We start from the raw sequence: 12,062 nt of genomic DNA, 5'->3' as shown, positions 1-12,062 counted from the left end.
AGGGAACATCTTCCAGTTTATTCTTCTCTGAAATAGAATAATGCTAAAATTGCTCAGTGACACAAAGCAGAAAGTGACAATTGTTAAAGACAGACCTGATTGAAACACAGTCCCACAGATACTTGGCAAATAAAAAAACCAGGGAAAATTTCAGATTGAACATATGTAAACCTCTTAAATTTCAGAGTGAACTTCTTTAACCCTTATAAAAACGTATGAGTAAGAATGGTACCTTCCTTGACTGACTTCTGAATGTCTTTAAATAGCTTAAATTTCTGAAAAGTAAACCAATGTCTACCTTGAAAAATGTATCTAAAATTAGAGAACTGAATTCTGATGTTTACTTAAGAACAAAAGAATTCCTCTCTAAGAACAGATCAAGGGTTACCAACATATCAGTTTACATGTACTTAAATCTAGTCATTTGAGCCTGAAATGATGAAATGTTATTTCAACTACTGCATCTTACCAGGTTGAAAGTTTGCAGATTTTCTACTCTGTCTCTGAGAAGAACAATACAATAAGTAAACACTGTCAATTTATTTAATAAATCCTCAGGAAAGATTAGGAAATATTAAGAATTACCTTCCTGTATTGTGCTTAGGTACATTAATAGATATATCTGGATTTTCACAAAAACTGAACACGTGAATGTTGCCTAAAGATGAAGAACATCTACAGTAGTAATTTTTTTTAAAACAATTCTATATAATTTTAAGGGTTTTTTTTACCCATGAAAAGTTAAAAACGACTTTAGAATTCAATACTCAAAAAATAAATTCCATACATAACAGAAAATTCTCACTTACTTTAGCACATCCTTTTGCTCTTTATAAGCTAACCTTGAAAGAAAAATGCAGAAACAGAGATGATAGCCTATTATGAATGTCAGAGGAGTTCAAAGAAGATTCAGGGGAAGACAATAATTTGAAAGCTAAATTACAAATTCTCCAAAATTCTTAGAAGGAGAAGAATAAGTCACAGAGAATTGCAGTTCCTAAATAATTCAGTTTTGTCAACAGTTACTTCAGAGGCATTTTCACTTGCTACAATTATGCCTCTGTATATTTTGACTGGTCAATAATTTAAAAAACCACCTCAAAACTATCCAACTCTGCAAACTTGTTTTCACTGCAATTACACAAAACTATAAAACCTTATGTATTTTATATAAGGTTTTTCACAGTTATTTGTGAAAAATAGGCATTTTCACAAGTGAAACAGTGCCATCTTGTGTATTATGGACTTTTTTGCTTGTCAAAGGAATATTTTTCCCAAGGGGCATTAATATGTTTTTTTTTATTTTCCCCTGAGAATGATACCAAGTCCCAGAGATAAAGTTTAAAGTTCACTGATGAAAATAGTTGTTCAAGTTGTTCAGCAAGCCACATTAAAATCATGTCTTCCATTGAAGCCAGCAAAATGAAAACCAGTTTTCAAATAAAACACCACAGGGAATTTAGATTCAGTTCTTCACAAACACATTTTAATAATGTAATTTCTTAGATTGCAGTCTCCCCACATAATGGTTTAGAGTCAGTTTTAATTAACAGATTTTAACTTTCATTTTTATGGGGTGCATCTCCATTTATTTGATGTCTCTGACTACCCATGCAATTCCTTATCATACAATTTTATAAATATTGCTGATTATCATTTAAATGAAAAACGTAGCCAAAAGAACCCTTATTTTAGTTTATAGATGCTATTCTAAACTCTGTTGTAGAAAACTGGAAATAATAAATTGGTACTATAAATTCATATATCATATATAAATGAGCAAGTAATAATTTTAATTAATAGTTCACATTTGCATTCCTTTGAATATCAAAAAAACCCTAAATATCACAAACAAACCCTCTAAGAAAACTCTGTTTAACAAATGCTAATGTAGATTCAGAATAATTAATAACTCTAGCGAAGGTCTTGATGAGTGCTTTCATAATTTTGAAATTGTGTGGTGACATGAACTGTCTATAATTTGGGTAGTTGTCTTAACAGTTGACAATTCAATGCTTTTGTATACATAAAATTGTTAACTCCTGCTGAATAACTCAATCCTTGTTCAGAAAAGCAAGCTGAAGGACACAGTTGCATATAGTGCAAGAAATTCAGTAAGAATGATAAAATGAATATACTTTTTTAATGGAGTTAAATATGTCACCTATTTCCATAATTTTGAAATGTCAATATTTCTTATACTTCTTGTAAATTGACACAAATATTAGAAAATTTTCCAAACATAAACAGAGTTTTGTAATCACAGATAACACACTTCATTATCCAGCTACATATCTCAAATAAAAACAACTATTGTCTGAAAGGAAGGTTTCTCGGGAGCTAAACACTAGAAAAATAGCAAGATTGAATCTCATGAGTAAATATGTACCCCAAAGGTAATTATGAACTGAATCATGTTTAGATTAGGAAATAAAAACTCTGTCTATCACAGGCATAATCTCAGGAGTACTCCATGTCACATTTGTAACTTGCTGTGCTGAAACTGCAAGAAATATAACTAGAAAAATCGTATTCAAAGACCAAATATAATTTGACACATTGCATATCAAGAAGTTTTACTGAGATTAAGGAATAAAGAACAGAAACCTTTATATCTTCTTTCTATTTCCCATGCACTGCATAATACACACAGTTCCAAACAAATGAAACTAAGGCAATCAAGACTCATTTTCTTCTCACACTTTACTTGCAAATCACAACTCTTAAGATATTCTAAAATTTTCAGAAAAGAAATCTAGCATCTCACTAAGAAAAGTAAGCTCTCAAAAGGTTCAAACTGATATTAACACATTTCAAAATATTAAATATGTCACTCAACTCCTAGAAGCAATCCTAGTGATGGGAGTCCCAAGCCCCAGAACTAAAGAAGAACCCTGACTACAGAGATGGGATTTCAAGTATTACACCAACTAATTTAATCTTCTTTGGGCACAGGTTGACACATGGGCAAAAAGGTACTGAAGTAGAGTAACAGTGAAATGAACAGCAGTTGCAATTAATGGGGAAGGGTGCTTGCTGTAGGTAAGTGAAAGTTCTTTGCATGGAGGAGATTATAAAAGCAAGTGTCCCTAGGTGAAAACTTAAGACCCATGGGCTTAGTTCTCAGTTTTGCTAAATTTCAAACACTACCATTGACATATCAATTAAATATTTCTGCATATGTAAATCCATGTACATACCCACACATACGTATACGTGTGTCTTTTGTGCATATTTACAACATGCATGCATATTAAGTCGTAACATAAAAGTGTTGCAAGTTAAAGACTTTGTTTTCAAGCAGAGGCAATCCATCTAGGCAGAAAGTCACAGATCTCAGGGTCCAAATGTTTTGAACCACTTGTTCGATACTTTACCCACACCTGTCCTACCTATGCCTCTATTCTTCAAATGTAGAAATAGGCTTACAAGTCCATATGACATTTATGCTTTAAAAAGGCAAAGTTTTTAATTTGCTTTGCATATCACTAGACCAAATCAAAAAGCCATTAAAAGAAAGTTGAAGCACACCTATAAGTTTGATTTTGCTTTTAAATTACATTCCAACAATTTCCACAAAGTCATTTTTTTGTTAAAATGTAAAAAGAAATCCTTAAGGATCAAAAGCCAGTTGGGTAAACAATACAGATTTTTCTAGCTGTACTGCATGTAGTAGAGGTCACTACATGCTACTTTACTTACTTTACATAGAATAAAAAAAGCCTGAAAACACTAAACTTTACAGTCACTCAATATTAAAAAATCCCACTTTGCTTATTTATGTAAGTTCAATACTGAATTGCATTTAAAATATATTATTAAAGTATACTTGTGTAGTTTGTGTGCTACTGTTTGGAAGATGCAGAAATAAGAGTACGTAATTGTCCTGGTTTAGTGACAGTAGTGCCAGAAAAAGAAAAAGGTGAGAGTTTTTTTTCAAAAATGGATAGTGAAAAATTCCCTCCCTCCCAGTTTACTGTAATTTGGAAATTAAGGAACTCTCAGGCAAAAGGTATGGGTTTGGAATAACAGTTCTTTACTGATATATCTACAAGACAAACAAAAACAACATCAGCTATGAAAAAAAAATCAGTGACAGAACAGAACGAAACTCAGTCTCAGTCCCTTTTTCCAGTCACAGATGCCCCTCCTCCGCACAGTTCCGATGGAGTAAGGCAGGGTAGCCTCTCAGTCGCAGCTGCTGCAGGAGCAGGGGGGCAAGGTGGTAGCACCGTCCCAGGTGGGAGAAGGGTGAGGAAAACACTCTGCTCACCATGGGCATCCTGGTTCTCAGTGCTGTTCTCAGAAGCAGGAAGCTTTAGCAGTCGGAGTGCAGGGCCTGGTCCCGCCACGGAGAAAAACAACCTCTCTCCTCTGCGTTCGGGCCGGCAAGCTGCGAGTGTCCCCCCCCCCCCCCCCGCCAGAAGGACAAAACAGCCCTCGACCATCCACCTCCCACCCCTTAAACCCCCTTCCGCAATCAAGCAATCGGGCCAGCCCAGCTATTCCTTTTGTCTTGAGCACTTAGCAGGTAAAGGGGAGCCACCCCGGCCAGCTTAACATAATAATGGGAAAAATTTCTAAAACTCCCCCAACCCCCAACAGTAATTCAATGATCTGATTATCTGTGATGAGTAACTTGACACACAACATGCATACATTAGAAAGAAAATAGCTGCTACTCCATAAGCATATAGTGACTGTATTCAGATTTCAATCAAGCTCCATGTTATAACGCACAGTGTTTTCTGCATTAGCTATAAAATAAGATCACATCAAATAATAAGCAGTAGACTATATTTTAAACTTCAAAAAGCGTGTAAATGGTACTAAGACCTCAAAACATTACATTCTAGTATTTGCTTAGCTCATATTCAACCTGGTGGTTGTGTACCTAGTATATTTGCAGTCATCCTCTTAAAAGAATTAAAATTCTTAAAATGAATGTAAAAGAACTATTAGGAAGTTCAAGGTCTGGTCTTACTTTTATAATGGCATTATTTTTCTTTTATGTTTGTGTATCAAGACTTCTGACCATATAAATTAGTTTTGCAGTTAGGGGAATTTGTACAGAATTGCATTACCAAGGACGACTTATCAGAAATTCCTAGGTAAATCATTCACATATCTGTCTAATATTCACAAAAAAAAAAATCAATTTTTTCTAGGATGTCAAAGTTGATTTAAAAAGAGTTGTCAAAACACTGCTGCTTGGTTCTTTACTTTTCTTTAGTTTTGTTTTGCATCTTTTAAAACTTGATGATGGCCTGAAAATTTAGGCACTTGGTTATAGCTTGAAATAAGAAGGATGTCTGTATTTTCTCAAAAGTAACAAATGATAGGATAAGAGGAAATGGGCTCAGATTTCATAAGGGTGGCTTAGACTGGACATTAGGAAAAAAAGTCTTCCCAAATGGGTTTTCAAGCACTGAAACAGGGTGCCCAGGGATGTGGTGGAGTCACTCTCCCTGAAGGTATTTAAAAGATGTGTAGATGTGACACTCAGGACCTGGTTTAGCGATGAACTTGGTAGTGCTGGGTTAATGGCTGGACTTGATTTTAGAGGTATTTTCCCATCTAAACAATTCGATGATTCCATGATACTAAGGTAAGATTAGGCAAACTGCACCCTTTGAAAAATAAGAGTGTGCTGTCTGAGTTCTATAATTTTATCTACGGTATCTCTTCATGCTCTCATATATCTTATGTGAAGAGTCAACACAAGTCGAAAAAATGTGGCAATAGAGAAGCAAATGAAGCTACACAAGCTAGTAGATTATAGCCTTTGTCTTAATTTGGGTGGCAAATTGTTAGTAGAATGCAATTTAAGCATGAGAACTATCAGGAGAAATTCTTTATTTCCAACTAATTTACTATGTACATACATCCACTGTGTTCATTGCCTAAGGCAGATGGATGCTCTTTCATACACTTTCTAGGTCTAATCTCCGGTAAAAACAAATTTTTTAAAAGTAGGTTTTGGGCAGGAAGTTTTTAGGAGGGAGTGGAAAAATAATTTTTCCATGTAATGGAAATTTAGTCTTTCAGTCACAGCAGGTAAGAGCTTTGTTAACAAAATAATACTGCAGATATGGTGAAAACAGATTTCAGTGCAGGCTGTCAATGAGCCACACATTTCAGAGTAAAGGGTATAATAACACTGAAACCCACTAGATTTAGAGGACAGAAATGTTGGCTGTAATCTCACCTGTCAGTAGATAGAGAAGTGGGTCACATCCTAGTGTGACTGATTAATAAACTTCAGCTTTAACTTTTAGGTTTGGTTAATTATTTACTAATATAATTTTTAAATTATATTATTTGCCTATGTCGTGTATAAACCATGTCTTAAAACTATTTTGTGGCCTGTGAAATGAGGGCAATTCACATACTTGTAATAAATAATGCACTCGTAAAAAATAATTCTAAGAAATATTCTTGTTGTTTCAATATTTTGTCAGATAGAGTAACCAGTGAGAGGACTCATAAAATTACAATAAAACTGGAATCTAGATTTTCATATATGCTTCTTCAATATTTACTTTTCTTCTCCCTCTTACGGATCGTAAAGAACCAGGAAAGAATTAAAATCTTGCACGAAAAACTTACATGAACTAATACTTTTGACTCAGTAATGATTCTACTCCACCAGATTTTATCAGCTGACCCATTTCATTATCCATCCTTAAAATGCGTCACCATCTCACACAAAATCAGACCATTACTCCTTTAAATTTAGCTCACCATCCAGAATTAATCTGAATTTTTAAATTAATAATAGACTCTTATGGGTCAGAAGGGATCCACAAGGATCATTGAGGCTAAGTCCTGGCCCTGCACAGGACACCCCAAAAATCACACCATGTGCCTGAGAGCACTATGTGCTCTTGCTGACCAAGCACTTGGTCACGCTTGGTGCTGTCACCACTTCCCTGGGGAGTCTGTTCCCGTGCCCAGCCATCTCCAGGTGAAAAAATTTCCCCTGACATATAACCTATACCTCCTCCAACTCAGTTTCATGCTGTTTCCTAGAGTCCCGTAACTTGTCACAAGAGCGAAAAGATTAGTTCCTGCCCCTCCATTTTCTCTTGTCAGGCTTTTGAAGACCACAGTGAGGTCACCCCTCAGTCTCCTCCAGGCTGAACAGAAAAAGTGGTCTCAGTCATTCCTTGTACATCTTCCCCTCCAAGCTCTTCACCATCCTCATTGCCCTTCTTTGGAAGCTCTTTAATATCTTAACATCATTTTTGTATTTTAGCACCCAAAAATGCCCACAAAACTCAATGTGAGGCTGCCCCAGAGCAGAATAGAGCAGAGAGGGACCAGTGTTAAATCTGTTCTTAGAAATGGCTCCCAATAATCATTGCTATGATGCCACTACTGTGCTTGAGCTGGGAAAAGTTGTACAGACATTAATAATTCACCTAGAGAGGTACCCAAAACAAACAAACAAACAAACAAACAAACAAACAAACAAACAAACAAACAAACAAACAAAACAAAGCTAAATTCTAAGAAACCCAACAGAGATATTCTAGTTTGAATGAAAGTTCAGCCTTTAAATTTGCTGGTTTTTCATATAATATTTTCCCTCAGGAATAATGACCAAATTGTGTCATAACGCCAGTATAAACCAATAATAACTTTTTAATCAAAGTAACATATGTAACAAGCTGTATGTCCTCACTGTGTTACTTTTCAACGAAGACTAAGTGTGAAAGCCGAGTAAACATGACAAATGAATACTGGGAAGACACACTTGAAGAAATATCAGTGATTGTGATACCTAGAGTGCAGGAGAGAAAGACTGGTAGGATTTGCAGTGCTTTGCTGGTGCAGGGACATGACCGGGCCTTCACTGCCTTCCTAAAGAACACTCACCTTAAGTAGTCCACTAGGTTTTGATGAAGAGGACAACACTGACTTTAAGATAATGTCAAACTCCTCTTATCTCCATTAGCCAGTTTTCCACATAAATATATTTCAAAATGCTGAAGAATATGTATGTGAACCTAATTTTCTCTTTTTATGTGTGTTTTGATAACATAATTATCAGCCAGTGCTATGGTGTGCTGGAATTGGCATTTTAAGGAGATTCTAATGAGACACAATAAAGCTTAGACATTGCAGATGATAAACATAACTGAGCCAGTATTTCCAATCTCCTCATGTACCATTCACTACATATCATGTGCAAAGATGGAACAGTGCAACACACATAAGTGAAATATTTGAGATCAAAGTAGTTCTCAGAACAAACACACATACAATTAGAACAAATACACTGATTAATGGAAGAACATCTAGGGGGGAAAAAAAGGAAATAAAACTCCAGAAAATTGAATATTTCAAATATTCATGGCAGAGGGAATAGAAAACATAAACATTAAGACCAGCACTGCTGTTGACTTGAAATATCTACTGGTGGGTCATTCCACTGAATATGTATAGAAATGGTATATTATAGTTGCTATCATTAACTTTGTATTTCGTAAGAAAATTGCTGCTTAGACCTTATAATTAAGATAATGACCTACTTATTTTAGAAATGGATGAAGAGGGAGAAACCATAGCATTTCTAAATACACTTGTGAACATCTTTTTTTTTTTTTTCCTCAAATAAATATAATTGAACTAAACCCAAAGAATTTAATTTCTTCTCTTACTACCTAATCTTTGTCTTGTGCAACTATTATACTGGTCCAGTTTATAATGGAGTAATATTATCTCATTAAATTTGTTTCTCTACAAGCGGAGAATCCAAACTTAATTCTAGCCTCATCACTCATCACAACACATTTCTTGAAGAACAGTACTAGAAGAATATCTTCTCAAAAGGTATTTTTTTAATGGAAAGACAGAAATGTGAATCACAAAACCTTAAGCAAGATGTTAAGGAGTGGGAAAAAAGTGATTCAACTTTTATATTAGAATTAAAGTGACTAGAAGCTCCAAAATATTGACTGTAACAAAAGATGTAAAGAGCTAGATATTCTTCATAGTGATGTATTTAAACTACTCTCCTATTACACCATTTTATTCACTAAGGAAAGCAAATTAGAGCTCTAGTTGATGTTCAAGTGCACCTCTAAAATAAGATTTATGCAACATTATCATTCATGTTGTAAAAGTTTTAATGTCTTGCTCTTCTCACTTCATCATCTTTGCATAGGATTTTTTTGTGTTTATTTTAGTGGGCAATGTTAATAATATAGGCTTTTAATATACCCTAAAATCCAAGTTCTGAAAACATACTGAAGAGCTTCAAATGTGCCATAAAAGAAATTATCTGTTCAACTGTTCTATTTCCCAAGTAAAAGGGCTTCAACTATCTCACACAATATAGCAACCCTTTTTTTGGGGAAGCATTTCTTGATAATCAGCTTTGTATCTCCTATTTCTGCAATGTGCCTCAGTAGTTAGTGACAATTTGATGTTCCAGGAGTCCTGTATGTTATAGTCTTTTATTCAAGTTAGTATCTGTTGACAGTCTGTTAACCAAATACAGATGCCTAAAATCAACCTTATTTATACAATTTATGCTTAAGACAAGGGACTGCTATCACTGTAGGTGATACATAGCAGGTACAGCTTTAATGAGACATGGTGAAACAGGTCCACTCATTCATTAGGATCACTGAAAATCAATTTTACAATTCCCTTAAGTCTCCCAGCATGTAACAGAATACAAAATCCACCACTCCATATGATGAAAACAGCTTCTCCAGAAGATCAAAAAATAAATTCCTCAGACATGTTCTGACGTAACTTATGCTTTAGTTTAAAAATATGTTTAGGTGTAATAATCAGAGTATAAACACACTGATCAATTTTATGCACTAAGTTTCTGGCTATTTAATGGAATCTTTCATACCAGTATTTCAGGATTAGTTAAATTTTGCAAACACAGGCATTCTCACCATTTGAGCTATGCAGCGTGTCTTAGAGCAACTGTTCCATCCGGGGCACAATCACACACTGAACTTTTGGTTTTTTCGTATCTCCTTCCCCTTTGTGGATGTCGACAATCAAGGGTGCTCTGAACGAGACACATCAGTAGCTGAACGGAGTCCCAACTGCTCAATGCACTTAAAAGAATGCCCTGGTGAAGAGGACAGTGAAGAAGACAGAACCTGGTTTATCTCTGTGGTGCCCAGTGGCAGGCCGGTAGATAACGGGCACAAATTGAATTCCAGTAAAATATATTTAAATTATTTTAATAATATATTAAAAAATTTTCACTATGGAGGTTATTAAACACTGTTGCAGATTCTGAAAATATCAATATCCTTGGAGATATTCAGAACCTGAGTAGACACAGCCCCTGACAAACCTTAGTTAACCCAGCTCTACACTTTCTACTCTTCCTTATCCTTTCTATGTTTTGTAAGGACTCAAGAGATTTGGGCACCAGCAAATGTAAAAAAAAGAAATATATATATAAATATATTAAAGGAATTCCTTGCCGAATGACAACTCCAGAAGCAGTAGGTTACCTTTAGCCAGTATAGTTACCTTACTGAAGGACCTGCTCAAAGTAGTGAAACAATATTTTAGCATTTCTACACAAAATTTCCAACACTGCTACCACATAATATTCTTCAGATTGAAAAAACTTAGGTGTTGATGACATACTTCATTGTGTAAGATGACAAGTGCTTGTCAGTAAATTTTTGCCTTTAATCTTTCTTTTCTCCTTAATACAAGAAATCAAATGTCATTGTTTTGAACCTGAGTTATTCAGAAGGTTTATGAAGGAGGCTATGGTTCAAAGAAAAGTAGAACTTTCTTCCCGAAGACCTTTTTAATTTTCATTATATTTAGGATTCAATAACTTATCTCTAATAAGGAATAGCTAAGGGTATGACACCTCTGCTCACCACTGCTTTGAAAACTGGCTAATATTTAAAATGTGGATCAGTGAAAAACAGCAATGTGTCATGTCAAAAGGACATGTCTGTTGAATGCTACTGGGATGAGGGCTAGGTCATGTTTTAATTAAATTCCTCAGTACTGATCTGAAAAAAAGTCTAAAGACCATGCTAAATGGGAATCGCATATCCAAACTGGAAGGCGCGTTACAGACCAAACAACACAGAAGAGTTTGAAATGTTGCGAAGGAAGGTATCTTGTTGATTTGGAATATTTTCCATTTTCTGGCAGATATTTGAAAAATCAAGTGTAGAAATGAAATCTTAACTCAGTGGGTTTGTGTTTTCTTCTGTTTTTATTTTATTTTTAACCAATATTAAAATGGTGAAGAAAAAATGGTAACTGAATGGATAGATAATTGAGATGTAAGAAGAGGGTAAAAAAGTATCCTAGATTTAGACTGGCATTACTGTACTAAGAAAGTTAATACCAGTCCAAGAGCAACTCTATTTTCAACATACTTTTTCACTTACAGGAGAAACATCAGTTATTTTAGGAATTAATTCTTTGTCAAAATAGGTTTGAATGCCATAATGAGAAAAAATATTTTGGGAATAGTAAGAAAATACTTGCAAGGCTTAGGTGAAAAACATGTTTGTCTCATGTAGATGCATCTAAGTAAATGTTTAAACTATATGTTAGAAAATAGACCTTCCACGTTTCCTTATTATCATACTATATTGCATTACCTAAATGTTACTAAAATTTCTGTTGAATTTCAGCTCTACTGAAGTCGAGGGCAGAGTTCACTGGCCCTTTGATTTCTAAACTTTCTGAAAGTGACAGTTTAGATGAAATGTAACATTTGGCACTAGAAGTGATAAAAAGCTACCAGTTTTTCCTATGATACTGAGTAATTATCTTTTAATTTAGTTCACTTTAAGAATTCTCCTTCAAAAAATAAAATTTGAAATGAAGTCCATGAAAGTTTCATAAGAGTTTGCAATAATATTAACTGTTATACTGAATAAAAGAAAATACATTACAAAATGCATGAAATCGACACTAACTCGATTTATTAAATGCATATTTTCTTTTGCGATTGATGTACACAGATGATGAAAATTAACTTTGAATTTTCTTGTCAGTTACAGTTTCAGAAACTGTAACATTCCTTTAACATTCATGTT

The 12,062-nt window shown here is 34.5% G+C and overlaps 1 protein-coding gene and 1 long non-coding RNA gene across 7 annotated transcripts in view; one reads left to right on the top strand and one right to left on the bottom strand.

The window, feature by feature from the left end:
• The window catches only part of LOC116997646, a 346,453-nt gene that overhangs the window by 119,080 nt on the left and 215,311 nt on the right, over positions 1-12,062 (bottom strand). For 2 of the 6 annotated variants that reach the window (XR_004418216.1, XR_004418217.1), the window contains exon 4: positions 9,921-10,102. The exons of the other annotated variants lie outside the window; for them this stretch is intronic. This is a non-coding gene — a long non-coding RNA (uncharacterized LOC116997646). The remainder of the gene's footprint in view (positions 1-9,920; positions 10,103-12,062) is intronic. 6 annotated transcript variants of the gene reach the window in all.
• LOC116997641 (guanine nucleotide exchange factor subunit RIC1-like) overlaps positions 1-12,062 on the top strand; it is a 161,897-nt gene that overhangs the window by 44,527 nt on the left and 105,308 nt on the right. The gene's annotated exons all lie outside the window — the stretch shown is intronic.

The sequence above is a fragment of the Catharus ustulatus genome, chromosome 1 (genome assembly GCF_009819885.2).
Source record: "Catharus ustulatus isolate bCatUst1 chromosome 1, bCatUst1.pri.v2, whole genome shotgun sequence".
Taxonomy (NCBI): domain Eukaryota; kingdom Metazoa; phylum Chordata; class Aves; order Passeriformes; family Turdidae; genus Catharus; species Catharus ustulatus.
The sequence above is the reverse complement of the archived record's forward strand: the minus strand, read 5'-3'. Positions and strand labels throughout refer to the sequence as shown.